Raw genomic sequence first — 17,235 nt, forward strand, 5'->3', positions numbered from 1 at the left:
TAACTGGACTAAGATATAAGCAAATAAAGTTTTGGCTCACTAGTGCCATCTTGGGAGCATTTTCCGAATTTATAAGGTTCTATGCGAATAGGTATTATCTAGTTGTTCAACTTTGTCGAAGACACCAATTTTGTATCTCATCGCTGGACTAAGATATAAGCAAATAAAGTTTTGGCTCACTAGCGCCATCTTGGGGGTGTTTTCGAATTTATAAGGTTCTATGCAAATAGGTATCATTTAGTTGCTCAATTTTTTCGAAGACACCAGCTTTGTATCTCATAACTGGACTAAGATATAAGCAAATAAAGTTTTGGCTCACTAGTGCCATCTTGGGAGCGTTTTCCGAATTTATAAGGTTCTATGCGAATAGGTATTATCTAGTTGTTCAACTTTGTCGACGACACCAATTTTGTATCTCATCGCTGGACTGAGATATGAACGTAGCAAATATTTGTACGTCGGAAAGTTGTTTCATGTGTTGCTTATATATGCAACATATGTTGGCGTCTGTGCGCCACCTGGTGAGTTAATTCTGAATTAAAATAGTTACCAAGTGGAAGTCAGCAGTCCTGTGATCAACTTTGCAGAAGACAGTTTTCTCGTAAACCTCTTTATTTTCAAGATATTTGCACTACAAGTACTGTCCTATTTATAGGACGCTGGGCGTTCGGGGCTTCTGTCCTATTTTTAGGACGCTGGGCGGATATGGGTTAAGATGATTGTAAAACGAATCCAAACTTTGAATTTTCAAGTGCACAAGACCAGTGTTGACCAGACTCATTTCCCCGAAATTCGAATTGTGAAGCCATGAACTGTTATAACTGTGCGTTGTATTCCTGAGATGGAGGGGGAGATGGTTGGGCTTGAGTGTTGCACATGGGATCCGACAGTTTCGATCTCGGTGGGCCGCAATTCAAGTTTCGGTGAAATGATTCGCACTCACTCACTCACTCATTTCATTTCACCGAAACTTGAATTGTGGCTCTCTGGGATCAAAATTGATCGATTTTGTGTGCAGTACTCAAGCTTAACCATCTGCTTTTCTATCTTAGGAGGATAGAGCATGGTTGTAGTAGTTCGTGGCTTCGTAGTTCGGAAAATGTTATTTTCGGGGAAATGAGTCTGAGCAACACTTGTGACAAGACTGGAGAATCTGACAACAGTTCGCGTTGAAAACCAATCAAATTGCTGGCTTGCTGGTGGTGACCAATGGGATAAATTTTCAACGCGGAGCGCTGTTCGGTTCTCAAGTCTTGTGCACTCGAAAATTTGAGGTGTGGATTCGTTCTATAATCACCATAAGCACGCCTAACGTGAGTCCCACACCGTGCCAACACACAAAAGGCCAGGCTTTGTAGCTTTTTTGTACCCTACTATAACAAAAAAATAGTATCAGTATTCGCCACCCCAGATTATATACTGTTTTATGACTCAAAAAGGTATGAATCGCTTATAGTGTTTATCAAATCGCGCTCAAATTATGTGGAAATATCTCAAAATCCTCAGAACATGAAAAAAAAGAATCCTAAAATTTCTAAAAATTTTGTTCTTGTGCACCATGTTTCACCATGGTGTTTCTGCAACCTGGTTTCTTTGTCGACTCTTGAATAATTTTTGATTACTATTACAGAATTATAATCAAGGAGATTGTTAATATTCCGTTAATGATCTCTCGAAAACCCCTCAGATCTTTGAGGAAATACATTATGATCTTCGTAACACCAAATATATAAGCAGCCCACCTCGGATGTCAAAACAAATTCTAACCTCGGGAAATACCCACCAGCTCAGACGCTCTTTGCATAAATAAAAAAGATCAGCCGACTTATAACCCCGAAACACGCTCACCTGGTTCCCAAATCCATTAGGAAATTGATTTACCTCAAATGGTATTGTTTGTAAAACAACTTCCACCATCCACATCGGTTGGGGTATCAACTTGATTACACGCAGTTCACACACTTGTTGTGCGGAGGGGTTTTCCTCAGTCCCTCACTCGATGAGTACACATTATATCAGTGGTGCTCAAGCTGCAACATATTTCGAGCCAAATCACGAAAGCTGTAGAAATTCAAAAGATTGTGCGATAAATCATATTCGTCTGACTTTGATATAGAAAAACTACTGCAGAACTAATTATTTCTAACAAAAAACTAAATTTTGAAATTCTTAATTATTCACAATTTTTTCAATATGCAAATGAAATTGCTTAAAATTGTGGTTTCTAAGGATTTTTTTTTTCAAATAACTGTATGTTTATTAGGAATTTTTAATTTCAGTAAGTCATTTTTCTAAAAGTTCCTAATTGTAAATTAAATCCCGATGAATTTATAGGAAGAATGCTTGTCTTAATAGAACGATTATCAATTGTTGCTTATTTCAAATTTATGGTTAAACCAAATAATTTGAAATATTCATAAAAATTGATTCCAAAAATAAGTGTTCCGCAGGCCACACGATAAGCACCACTGCATTAGATAGACCTGATAGGTTCACCAAGTTGCAATTTGGCTTGACGGAGGCCCAATTTCCAGCAACAATTTCGTTTCGCACCAAAATCGCACCACGTTGCTGGGCGTAATTAAGATGTAAATGGTGGTGATCTCGAAAGTGGCCCTAGGTTGCAGTACCAGGGAGAGCATAATTGCCTTCGTAGATTGCTCTGGTTTATCGGACAAAAAAGAGCTACGAAAAGAGCTTAAACTTGATTTGCGAGAGCGAATAAATTCCACCGAAGATTAAAAAGGTGTGACTTGGCGGTTCATTAATTCAACGGCAGCTATTGCAGCGCAGTGGTTGTGCTAGATCCGTTGCTACAATTCCAACCGAATCGAGTAACTATTGGACTCGCTGGTGGTGGTGTTGCTGCTACTGATGCTACTATTCAGGGAAATAGAAATCAAATTTATCTCCCACAAGTGCGGAAGAATGGCGTTTGGCAAGCATTTTACCGCAGCAACGTTTGGTACACAAAAGAATATAATCCGAGCTGTTTTCCTGTTGATCTAGATTTTATTGTTGGCTGTTATGATTTGATTATTTCCAATCGGTTTTGGAGAAACTACCAAATATGAAGTATTGCATGCAATTGCATTGCAAGTGCATTTTTTATATTACGTGTAAGGTGAGCCAAAGAACGACTTTAATGGTATAATCTACAGCTCCAGAAAAAACTACAACAGTAAAAAAATGGATAGTACGATAGGCAACATTGTCCCAATTGACATTTTTGACAATTTCGAGTTAATACCATATTTAAAATATTTGTTTTGCTTTGAATTCGTTTCGCTGCAGCGCGCTGCTTTAGATTGCATCCCTATTTTTGATGTTGTGCGATAGAACTATACAAATTCATCGTATTTATATTAGAAACCAACCCTTCTTCTACCCTTTTTTTCTATCTGTCAAAAGCAATTAGGGCGGAATAATAAAGAACAATACTCAAACCAACTTTTTTGATTATTTTTATTGAGATTCTGCTCAGAGGAATTGAATACGAATCAAATTCGATTTAGAAAACATGTTTTCAAAATCGAATTTGATCCCACGAGGGTGTCCAATGACAACTTCTTGACACCAAGCAAATGCCTTACCGGAATATTGATTAATTTTATCGTTGTATGATTTTGACGATCGTTACCGATACCTTGGGTCGCCACAGTCCATGCCATTGTGGGTGAATGGCAGCCGAATGGTGTGAAGTTGGTGACATTCCATTGCAATCACAACCTCGTACAGAGTGTGGGACGAACTTGTCACACTCTTCAGTCGACGACTCCGACAACGCTCAAAGTGGATCCAACGTCAATCAGCATTCCGAGTTGTATGTAGACTGCATCCGAGTTCGTGGTGACATTTAGCTACCAACCTGACTTGGTTAGCCATAGCACATCATACGTGTGGGAATAGATGGCTTCGAATACGGTTTGACTCACCGCCGTGTTCACAGTCTGACACAACAAGGAGTGGGTTAGTACCCTCTAGGGGTCTTCAATGACACTCTGCTCGTTGCGCTCCAAATTCAAGTTCAGCGCTTTCGGCTCACTTTGTGTACCGTAAAACGTGGTAACTTTGATAGTATTATGGAGGAACATTTGATTTTTTGAGCAGCTGAAACCAGGCCGTCATCGACACACAACGTTAGAATTCAAATTTTATGTGACTTATCGCTAGTACGCCAGCTAGCTAAACAGTTTGCTAGATTTTTTTTTCGTTTAGTGCTGTGAAGGAGGATGTCCCGTACTATCAAAGTGCTGGTAATCAAATATACCCCGTTTAACGGTACCCCGAACCCGTACCGGGCAGTGGTGGACACTGCTGAGGTGAGTCAGCGCACCTTGTGGAGATCGCGATGGCAATCACAAATTGTAACGAAATTTTTCCTTGCCATACCACGGTAGTAGATATCGGCCAATGTGATCACAAGCTGAACACTCCCCGATCCTTTTGATTGGTGCGCGTTTTGGTAGTAAAACTGAATGATGGAGAATGGCACGTTTGAGTGATATATGTAGTATGATTTGTTGGTTTCTATCCTGAAGGCATTTTGGAGCTAGTTGAAACTTATTCTATACTACTCTGCTCTGAAAATAATTCGATATTGGTCCATGAACATCCTTGAAACATTTACGTGGCAGACGTAGGTTACCGTCTATGGGCCAGGAATCACATCCTGTCGATTTTTTTTTTCTTTATTGAGAACTTGTACTTTTTGTAGTATAGTTCACAGAACAGAATCGAAATAAATTTTTGTGAAAGATGACCACACCGCATTTTAGGTAAAATCAACTTCCATGTAGGTATGTACAAAACGTCCGTTCTTTGTTATCCTGCATCGTAACGTTTTAAAATAAAGTAAAAAAGGATATTAAAACAGTATTATAATCACATCTATTTTTATTGTAAGAAACTGTAAAACAGAAATAATTCACTGATCATAATAAAATTGAACCAATTATTACAAATCAAGTACAGTCAACTCTCCATGACTCGATATTCAATGAACCATCGTCTTATAGAATCATCGAGTTATAGAATATATTGACACAAAAAATCACAAAATCGAAGGAAAAAAATGTTTTTCCAATACATATATGATTACTTCTGTAAGAAAGGTATATTATTTTCTTGATAGTTTAAAAAAAAACTATTTTTTGCGATTCCGTTGCAAATCAATCAACTTTTCATTGATAAAATGCTCTACATAATGGCCTACCAAAAACAATGCTGAAAAGTGCTACTTTTCAGCACTGTTTCGGTGCTGAAAAGTAGCACTTTTCAGTATTGTTTGGGATGCGTCAGCCAAATATCCCAGTCTATTCTGTCGTAGCATCTGATTTTATATGTGATGTTCGATACAGATACAAGACTGGTGATATTGTCGACGCGATAAAAAGTTAGAATAAGTTTCTCGCCGAAGGTAGATTCTTCTCAGAATCTATGTGAAATACCTAACTTCGGAAGTGGTACATTTGATTCGCATCCGGATGCGCTCTAATACGCCCTACTTTCAAAACAGGGTATCTTGCATGGATACCGAGAAAAAACAATTTTAGGTGAACTGTATTTTCAGATCGTTCTGACAATACTTGTTTGAGAACGGATCGTCCAGCATTCGTAGAGGTGGCAGCAGAACCCGTTACTGTATGCACCTGTTCTGTCCTCCAATAGGGAATAGGGTCTGTATGATGTGAACGAGAAAATTTGTGACATTCGTAGATACTACTATGTCGCAGCCTACGTGATTGAAAAATACACTCGGCGAGCTTCGTTGGATAAATATACAACCCGTGCTGAAAAAATCATCATTTTGCAACTTGTTGTAAAAATAACTAATTTTAACACGTTTATTTTACTGACAATATTTTTTATTATTTTCATGTTTTTCAACTTATATTTCAACTTGTGTTTTCCTCCAAACAAGAATTAAACCAAGTTTCCTCAAATAAGAATGATTTTAAAATTGATATCGAGTTATGGAGAGAAATTTACATCTCGCGAGACATCGACTAGTGGAGAAATCGAGTTATAGAAGTATCGAATTATGGAGAGCATGGTGAGTGGAACATTGAAGGAATCGAAAAATCCATCGAGTTATAGAATATCGAGTTGTGGAGAGTCGAGTGACGATTCGCAATTATCGCTTCCGTATACGTGAAATTATGTAGAGCATTGGTGCCGTTAGTGCACCGAATGCCGTTTGACCGAATAACGAACAAAAAAAAAAATTTTTTTAGCTCTGATGTGTAGGATTCATAAGTGTGGCCCAATAACTGATGTGCTAGTAAATTTGTTGAGTTTTATTATGTGGCGGGACATCATGTTTCTATTAAGTATAAGTGCTCCAAGTGAATGATAAAAACTATTCGAACATTCAGGACGATGTTGTGAACTCGCGTCAAGACTCTAAGCTCATGGTTGGTTCATCTTTGGGCTAGGGTTTAAAATGTTTTTGATAATCTCAAATAAAATTTTTCCTTCTATTTAACGTAGGCTATTTTTTCAACTTGTACTAATTTCATTTCTATTGGCAATAATTAAGCTTATATTTTAATTGCGAATTTTACCTTCTTTAAATCATCGGCAGTTCTTTATAGTTACACTGATATAACAATTATTTGCAATACACTAGCTTAAATTTTTATAAGAGATTTTGTCTTCTTTTGATCATAGTCTGTTCTTTCATATTTGAATATTTTTCTTAGTTATTGGAATTAGGGCCTATAATACGTTCATAGAGATGAACAAAAAATTAGGGACAAAAAGTCGAAAATCTATTATCAAAGAAGGAAAAAATTCCCACCAAGCAAATCATTTTTGACCTTTTGTCCTTTCGACCTTATGTCTTTCAACCTTTTGTTCCTTCAACGTTTTGTCTTTCAACCTTTTGTCCATAAACCACACGAAACTAATACAAAAGCTTCCAGCAAAAGCTTTTGGAGTAATGGCAGCGTCATTGAATTGTAATAGTCGGCTCAATGCTAGTATGATTAAATAATTATTTCTGTTTTTACAGCTACTAACAATAAAAATGGAAGTGTGTATAATGATTTATATTTTAATTCTCAGTTATTCTGCCCTCATATCAAAATACTGCAGTGCGGGATAAAAGAGAACTGACATTTGTTCCATACTAGAAAATTGATAATACCACAGATAACATACGTTCAAGTCCGATTAAAAAACTGTGTAAGACAATTAACGGTCATTTTAAATGGCAACACAAGTAGCAACACCGTGGTGGCGCTGTTATCGCTAAGTTCTCATGACGATGTGAGTGGTGAATATGAAACATTTCAAGATACTTTAATTCACCACTATTTGACGCAATTTTTTTTCCAAAAAAAAAATCTTCACGATTTTTTGCCTTAGAGTTTCCATAAAGTCATTGAAAGATACCTTCAATGCGTTTTAGATTTTCTTTCACAAATTTCTCCTGAACTTCTCGAGTAATTGCTCTAGAGATTCCTCTAGGGAATTCAACAGCAACTTTCTTGAGTAATTAATCCAAAAAATACGTCTGACTATTTCAGACATTCCCTAAGTTTTATTTTACGATTTTTTTTCAGTATTTATAGCTCCAAGGTCCTTCAGGGGTTCCTTTAAGAATTCTTCCAGCACATTAAGCAGAACTATATCTAGTGATTACTCGAGTGAGATTTTCTTATCGAAAATACATCTAATGATTTCATCATGAATTCAATAGGAGATTTTTTCAAATTTTTTATTTACTTCTTCAAAATTCCCGTAAGAATTCTTCAAGGGATTCCATGAGAGAATTCACTTGGATACACTCCTATGCATAAAAAATATCAGCAATTTCATTTTAAAAAAAACTCTTAGCAGTACAGGTAGACTCACACTCAAATATCAATCATTGAGTTCTCCCGCGAGAGTAAACTCATTTGAGATCCGCTTCACAAAACTCACCCTTGAGATTTTGATGCAAAATCTTTTACTCACGCTCATGCCTTTCAAGCATAGCATAGCATAGCAAAGGCTGACTGTACATGTCAATGTTTGCTACTCCGTGATTGATCGGAACTGATCAAAATTGCACTTCGAGCCAAATGAATAAGGGATGGGACTCTCCGCTTTCTCTCGAAAATGCACATTTTAGCAGCTCTCATATAATTGATCAATAACAATGTCGGCCAAGTTCATACAGTCAGTTGGGATTTGGAAGGAATATTTGTGTGTAATTGTTGCGTCTAGAGACCTAGAACACCTCTGCATCTAAACAATCACCGAATCTGGGAGTTCCCTTTGGTTGGTGATGCGATCCATAGGTAAGTATGAAATATACAACTCTTACTTAAAACTAGATTTAAATTTATATCTAATGGTAAAAATATAAAGTTAGACTGGTAGAAATCTGAAAAAGTACGTCGATATTCATGATATCGAGCTATCCAAAGGTTATTCTTAGTAATGACGAATAAAAGGTATGTGTATATTAAAGATATATGAGACATATATAAGTGCTTATGTAGAAACTTCTAGTGATGAACCATCCGTAGTTTGCTTAAAAATTACATAAACGTAACGTTGCCAGGATAAAAATATATTATCAGAATGCCGGCTCCAAAGGCACATTCCACCATATTCTAACGAACATAAATATCTATTCGCACTCGCACCACGTGAACTAGACACGATTGGCCTTGATTCCATCGCCTACCTTACAGGAGCACAGTGTTGTGAAAAACTCAATTTCTCATAACTCACGCTTGTGATTTTTCATGCGTGAGTTGTCAAAAATTCATGGTTGGCTCACCTTTTTGACTCATTGCCTCGTATTTCCACAGTTTACTCATACACGGCAATAATTTCCTGTTAGTCTGGTAAAATTATAGTAATGCTTTCTAACGTAGACAACAACATTCGGGTTACACGAGTTTTTGACGGGTTTTGCGACTGAATCAGGATTGAGTGATTTTGCGTCAAAATCTCAAGCGTGAGATTTGCGAAGCAGATCTCTAATGAGTTTGCTCTCACGGGAGAGCGTATTGATCGAGATTTGAGTGTGAGTCTATCAACACTGCAGGAGCATGCAACGGAATCGAAAGACCACACACTATTTACTCCGCCTAGTCACGCTCATGCCTTTCAAAAATAATTTAATCATAAAACCAGTGTTGATAGACTCACACTCAAAATCTCAATCAATGCGCTCTCCCGTGAGAGCAAACTCATTAAAGATCTGCTTTGCAAATCTCACGCTTGAGATTTTGATGCAAAATCAACTCAATCAACTCAAACCGTAAAAAATGATTCAGTCGCAAAACCCGGCAAAAACTCGTGAAACTCGAATGTTGTTGTTTACGTTAAAAAGGATTAACATAATTTTACCAGACTAACAGGAAATTATTGCCGTGTGGGAGTAAACTATGGAAATACAAGACAATGAGTCAAAAAGGTGAGCCAACTCAACCATGATTTTTTGACTGCTGAGTTGCATGATTGACAACTCACGCATGAAAAATCTCAAGCGTGAGTTGTGAGAAATTGAGTTTTTCACAACACTGCATAAAACCAATCGGAAATTTGTCAAAACCAAATGTTATTGTTTACATTAGGAAGGTTTGTAATTGTTCTAGCAGGATAACAAAGAATAGGTGCTTTGCTTGAAAAAAAAACTATGGAATCACATGTCAATGAGTCAAACGGATGAACCAACTCATGCATGATGTTTTGTGTGTTTAGTTACGTGAAATACAACTCTAGCGTGATAAATCTCAAGCATAAGAAATGAAAACTTGAGATTTTTGCAACGTTGCCCCTGTGATTCTTTTAGGAATTCTCCAATGTTTCCAAATGTTTTCACAATCGTTTGGAATTCCAATAGAATATTTTCCAGCTATTTCATCAGCGATTCATCCAGAAACCCTTCCTTTTTTCTAAGAATACCTCCAGAGATTGTTCTACTGATAATCAAATTCCTTCAAATGTCCCTACAGGGTGCCAAAGATCTTTCCAATGACTTCTCGAGTGCTACCTTCAGCATTCCCTCCTAAAGTCTCTCTGGGAATTACTAAGGAAAACCCTCTAGGGATTACATGAACAATTCTTGCATGTATTCGTCCAAAAGTATTTTTAATGCATAATTTCTCAAGAAAATCCTATGGACATTCCTCCTTGGATTTACCGTAATTTCGGGGAAAATTGATCACTTTTCACTGTTTTCCATGTCTGTTTTCTATGATGTTGCCAATTTCAAACAAATTAATGCAGGAAAACAAGTACGACAGTGAGCCTCATTGATTTATATACTCAAATATTCATACAGTTGTGATTTTAGTGCTGAAAATTGTCTCTAAAATAAAAAAATCAAGGAATTCCATTTCGGGGTGAAATTGATCACCTGTCAAAACCATTATTGTTAGTTTTGAAAACAACTTTACTTATTTAATTTGAGCCTTCTGAATACAAATATGCTTGCCAAATTCTTTACAATGCAAAATTTATGGAAATAATAAACAATTAATTTCCAACAATACCGCAGAAAACACCTAAAAGTAGGCAATTTCTGAAGGAATCTTCTGATATCAATAAAAAATTCAATTATTACAAGAAAACGAACAAATTGGTACGAATTTTAATGATAAAATTCGTTTTTGGGATATATTCCAAGCATCCTTACAAATTTTCAGGTTGACACCATGTCCAAGTCCTTATTTTAAACTATAACTTTAAGTATTAATGTCTGCTAATACCACACAGAACATGATTATGGAATTTTCAATTATTTTCATAGAAATATATATTCCTCAACACAAAAAGCTTCACAACATGCAATTCGAAAATAGTTAAGACAAACAACGTTCATTTACATAGGTTGCATTGATTTCTGTGCTCTATTAGAGGGAAATAAAATCGTGTGACACAGTGATCAATTTCACCCTACTGATCAATTTCACCCGAATTTACGGTACCTTGAAGTTTTTCAAAGATTTTTGCACGAATTCCTTTATAAGAATCTTCAGAGATTAAGACCTACCTCAAAAAAGTACAGATTTCTTTTGACTTTCTTCCACTTTATTTTTTTATAATTTCCTTTGAAAAGTTTCTCGACTTAACATGAATGTTAACGATCTCTTTAATAATTCATCAAGAGAGCATTATATTGAATTGCCTAAGGAACATATTTATGTATAATCATTTGAAGCTAGGGTGGTTACTTGGGTACTGGAGATCAGTTTCTCTACATGATATCTTTTTCGAATCTAAGTCGTTCATTTAGAACATTATTCAAACATTCAGAAGTCCAAAAACCCTCGAAATAAAAGTAAAAGCCGTTACATAACCCCGTGCTGTTTTCCGTACATAGTCCAGACCAGAACCCAACTGCGCAACCATCATCCCCATCAGAATTATAGACCTCACGGAAAACCCTAATTAATCAACGCCACCTCCATGGGCCCAGTATTGTGGATGCATTCCGCGCCCAGCAAAATACCCCAAAAGAATGCTCCACCGCATGGACATTAATACCCGTCAGGGGAATCTTCCGAGAAGATCCCCAGCTGGGTGTGGTTCTTTCTGAAGAACAAGACCCACATATAATTCCCATTCTGCGACCAAGCTCCCATCATAACCTTGATGTGTTTGTTCGTTCCCCAAGAATTCTCACGTGACTGGAATTCTGGATGGGCAAACACACCGAGAGGCGAGACAAAACAATAATCCGGAATATCATCACGGTCATCCATCGATGCGAAACAGCAAAAAAAAAGTATCCGCTCTTAGAGTTACCATCTGTACTCTTTTAAGATAACACTTACTTTTTTTGTCCTTAAAAATCTTGTACTATCCTCTTTTGTTAACTCTCAACAAGTGTGCTTGGCGGTTTAGAAATCAGTATTAGAGATAATCTGTTTTTTCCACTTTGAACGTGGCATATAAAAATGAATGTTTTGTAATTTTGTATACTGTTTTAATGCTCATATGCATTTCTGATGCTGATTTGGGGCTTGTTATGAGTGCTTATGGTAACTTGGTTTTGTAAAGTATTTTATTGAATTTCAAGAAAATACTCTTTTTGATCCAAGTAAATATAGTAACCCTACCCCCTCTTAAGTGCTTGCACAAACGAAACCCATAAAGGTAGAGGAGTAACCCGTCCTCGAGTGAAATCGAAATGAGTTCGACTATATATATCCGCGGTGCAAATAAGCAAATTCCAGGAAAATGCAGATGAGCTGAGATGAAATGTTGATGATTTCATTGTCGTCGTCTTCGTAGTATCGCCATTGCATTCAACGAAACTTCTGCAAGCACTGGACTGGAAGAAGAATGCTTGACAAAATGCCTTTGACGCGACATGCATCTTTGACTCGGCTCGAGGACATCCTCTCTCGAATGAGATCATACCTGACTGGTGGTGACTCACTTACCTTATCAGTTAATTCAATTCACCAGCGTTGATACGGTAGGGAAGACATCCGATTGGGAACGTGGTAATCTGTAATGAAAACAAACAAACGAAATTTAGTAATTCAGTGGGGGAAATAAAAAAAATAAAGTTAAATAACAAAGCTCAGTATGGCGATCACGCAAAAACGATCGATTTCGGTCGAAACCGAATTCCAAAAAACATTAAGGGGCTCACAAAAATTTACGACAGCGACAACGCAACTGGAGAAACCTGTTTCCAGTTCAGGTGTGCGGGTCTCTGATCACAATGGGGGTCTGATGGTTTCATCTTTAGGTAATTACTTACCAATCGAATCGAAGCCTTATCGGCATGAGCGGAATTTGCCTGGGTGATTACAGCATTGATCGGCAATATTTCTTAGCGAGATGGGGTTGTCTTTTGACGTTGGAGGTTTATTAGATAAATGGTTTTACAAAATAGGTCAACATGAAAATCTGTTTATAATCATTTGCCTTTTCAACTATTGAAGTAAGGGTACACTGAAACTTAAGGGCGCTTCGACCTATCAAACAAATTATTAAGCATACAAAAAGCAAGTTAACATATCAGAAATCAAGTGGGTCTTCAGATTTATGAAAGATCTTTCATATTGTAATTGAAAATTACGCATGATAAAAAAAAACTGTAGGGGTATTAACTTAACAGCGTAAACTGGTGTGTAAGTCCTGCTTAACTCGTTATCTTAAACATGTCATGATATTGTGTAAAAAGCCAATGAAACAATTCATCATTTCATCGGAATATATCACTTTCTCAATATAGTACACCGTGTTACAGTATGTATATGCAGTAACTTTCCATTTGAGGTATTCTTCCTCTAGTAGGTTTCCGATTTGACTCACATTTTATTTGATGTTAGTTATACTATAAATAATTAACACTAGGCTGTCTATTTGCTACAGATTGCACAAGTGATGGTTCCGAATAATCTGGGTTCAGCTGTGAGCGCTCTGTGGAACCGTTAGTTGACTTGGCCGTTTACCCACAAGTTTGAAAAATTGATCTGAAAATGTACCATAGAATATGCGTGCAGATAAGTGGTTGTAACCTGTTGTAACTAAATTGCGAAACTAAACCTGAAAAAAAACGTACAACACAATTTCTTTCGAGCTCGATAAACAACTATGAAATGTATAGCTGACGTTTACATCGGATAACTAGATTAATGATCTAACATTTGACATCTCATAGACGCAGAAGAGGAATATTTCACTTGGAATATTTCTTTGCTAAAGATTCGCAGATTAATACTTTACGCAGTTTTAAGTGAATACCCCTTGTGGTTTGTTAAATTTAAAGTTCGTTTAACACTTATATGAGGTTATCCAAGAACAGGTATTGCGGAATTCGTTCTCAATTGATTTCGAAGCACGATCGCTTGCATTGAAGAGAAACATCGCATCTGTATCGGTCCATGGTAGCCAATTTTTCGCAAGGTGGAAAAAGCCTGATGAACAGCAGCAGCGATAGAGGGCCCCAAAGAGAGAGCGATGATAAAACCCATTTTTATTGTTTATTTATTTGCCATTGGGAATAGGAGTTTTACTTTATTGGCATGATAAATAATCCCCGAAAATTTTATAGCAATAGTGCGCCCAGGTTTGGAGCTTGCTTAGATGAGTTTTATCATGCACGGTGATCCCCCTGATCTAATCAGAGTTGTAGCAGAAAACGATAAACAGACTCTCATCATGTGCAACCAAGGATGGAAAAAAATCGTCTCTAGTGATCAACAACACAGTAGGGCAAGTGTACCATTAGTGGTGCACCTAAGGGAAAACTGCTAAAACACGGTGTTAAGATCATGAAATATATGATTTTAACGTATCATTCGATAGATATCAAATCCTTCTATCATTCAAATGTATAAAAATCACAATTCATTTGAAATTTCCCTGCAAAAAGCCTTGCACCAATAATAGGAACACTGTTCCTTTAGTGGAGGTATATTTTAAGGATGGTTCCTTTAGTGGCGCAAACCATTGATTTCTTATGGGACCCTCCACTATGGGTACTGATGCACCACTATAGGTGCAAAGGAGCAAAAAAATTAAGCAAAATAATTGTTTTAAACAGTTTTACGGTTAAATTTCATGAATATTATTCGATTACTTGTGTCATTTTCGCATCGTGCATAATACAAAAATATCACATAATCATTTATTAGCGCGAAACATGCCAAAACACACTACCTCCACTATTGGAGCTACCTCCACTAAGGGAGCGTTTGCCCTATTGGAATAATCTAAGAGGGTCGTTACTCTCGCAGCAGCATGATTTCAACACCTCAATACGCTTGCGTAGAGCGGATATAGGGTTTCAATGGTAAAGTAATGGACCCCTTAGGGGCGGTTCATTGATTTCGTAAGACAATTTTGGCGGTTTTTTGACCAACACTTCCCCCATGGTAAGATTTTTTGTATGAAAATTAAAAATAATGTATATGGCGTGTAAGAAATCTCAAACCCTCCCTCCCCCTATAACCCCTTACGTAATTAATGTACCACCCCTTAATAGCTGAAATTCATTCTCAGACGCATGTACGTTTTGTGGAGTCTAACAACAAGTTCAATACTTTTACTTCATAGTACGCCTATAAAACATACAAAATCATTCGATTTATCCAGCGAAACATGCATTTCGAAAACTGGAACCTCCCGGGGTCCATAATAGGAATGTTTACACATTTGACGTTTCCTATTATGGACCCTCCATTTGATTCCCATGTAATCCGGCTCGCTGCTAACAATGCAATCGAAGTTTCCCCGGTGGATTTTCATAGGAAAAGGTTGCTTTGAGTATTAATTCATTAATTTTTCTGTAGGACGGGGTTGGTGGTCTGATGGCTACCGCTTCTGCTTCATAAGCAGAAGGTCATGGGTTCAATCCCAGGCCCGTCCCTTTCCTCGTACTTTGTAGATGTATATCTCTCACTTGCTTCTGTCTTTCATTCTAAATCTATCACACTCAAACTATTCGTTCATAGCAAACGCTAGAACCAGAGACGAACAAGAAATCGTTTCCCTAACGCTTCCACTCTTCCACGCGCATGCCTTTCCTTAAGCCTGATACATAGACAGTCTGCTAACCACAAAAGCAAACCTCTCTGTCATGCCTTTCCACCAATCCATACACTCCGCATGAACTGGCGTAAATGCAGTTGGACTCCTCGGTATGTGTGGGCTAGTACTATTTCCTCCCCCTTCCCCACATTGGTCTGCATTCTGACGTGGCAGGCGCCATTAAAGCCTAAAAATAGAAGATCACCAGCACTTATACACTGAGGGTGTCTGTTAGTCCCAAGCAGTCATTCGGTTGGTTCCTTGTGTAAGTGCAGCTGATCTGGCGATACTGGAGTAGCATCCACGGGCGGCCAATCAAGCTCAAGCTCAAGCTTCAAGCTAATTAATTAATTTTTCTGTAGAGGGTCCATAATACGCAAAGTGTCCATAACCGGCATCGATTCCCTATGAAGCATCCGATGCACTGTTACCGCAGGCTTAAATCATTGTACCATCTAATCAAAGTATGCTAGTAGAGTCCAATGCATTGAAAAACATCAGAAAACAATAATCATTAGCGCTGTTTCCATGGTTTCCAAGGTATCATTGCAGCTGCTTTATGCTTGATGCTTTATGAAAATCAGTAATGTGACTGCTGTGGAAGCTTTCTGTACAACCATAGAACGGAAAGTTATCTCTAAAATTGCAATACATGGAGGTAAATTATTAAGTAAAAGTGGAAAAATCCTCAAAATAATCAAACTTTTATTCGCGAACTGTCAATCGCTAGCACACGTGCAGTACGCTGCATAATTCGCGGAGCGCAGTTTGTTGTGATAACTTGACGACAAAAAATTAATCGTTGTTGCTACGATCGAAGGATAAGTGAGGCGTCATGGATTTTGTCATGATCACTAGATTTCCATCCTTGTGTGCAATGGATCATGATTTTAATAAAGAGCGACTGGAGAGAGATAGTCTCAATTTTCTCCAGTATTACCAATTCCGCTGGATTTTACCGGAAACTCGTAAACATCACAAAAGACTTCTCAAACATCTTGAACAGAAGGTATTTTTTCTTCATAGTCGGGTTCATCTCATCCAAAGCCAAACAATTTTCACATACGTCGAAAAGACGGAAAGTTTATTCAACGTTGTTTTGAAATGTTCCCCAGTCCATGTAATCATAACAAAGAAAGAGCACCTTATCTGGACAAAAACATTGATTTTCCGTCGTACATGGTCAGAATGATTCATATACATCCTTCAAATCGTACACTTCAGGAACTATTTTTATCAGAACTCACTTCAGTACAGTACACTTCAGGAACTCTCATTATCAGAACTCTTAGTCTAACAGACTTGCTGTATGAGCTAGTGTTCCTCAAGGCAGCATTCTGGAACCAATATTGTACAAAGTTTTTACTTTTGACTTACCAGTTCCCTCAGTCAGAAATCTATGGTGTTATGACATAAGCCTTTCCGCAAAAGGACGAAGCTTGTATGTCATCTGTAATAGATTGCAAAAATTTTGGATATTTTTCTTCATCCTTGCGAAACTGGGCGATTTCCGCTAATACTTCCAAAACTCAACTTATAAAATGTATTCCTACATAATGCAAAAGCTTTTTTTTTAAAAAAAAAATCTTCAAATGAGCATGGAAGGTTGCGAGAGGTTCCAATTAATTGAGCAGATGAAGTTAAGTACCGTAATCTGGGGGCAAATTGAACACTGGAGCGAATTCAACCACTTCATAACCGAGTTACAATCATTCTCAAAGATGCTAAGCGTATCGT

General features: G+C 37.4%; 1 protein-coding gene across 3 annotated transcripts in view; it reads right to left on the reverse strand.

Annotated features, from left to right (window-relative positions):
* Positions 1-17,235, reverse strand: part of LOC5564265 — a 203,874-nt gene that overhangs the window by 102,564 nt on the left and 84,075 nt on the right. For all 3 annotated transcript variants that reach the window (XM_021852402.1, XM_021852404.1, XM_021852399.1), the window contains exon 3: positions 12,396-12,463. The gene's annotated coding sequence lies outside the window, so the exon portion shown is untranslated. The remainder of the gene's footprint in view (positions 1-12,395; positions 12,464-17,235) is intronic.

This window comes from Aedes aegypti, chromosome 3, assembly GCF_002204515.2.
Source record: "Aedes aegypti strain LVP_AGWG chromosome 3, AaegL5.0 Primary Assembly, whole genome shotgun sequence".
NCBI classification, from domain to species: Eukaryota; Metazoa; Arthropoda; class Insecta; order Diptera; family Culicidae; genus Aedes; species Aedes aegypti.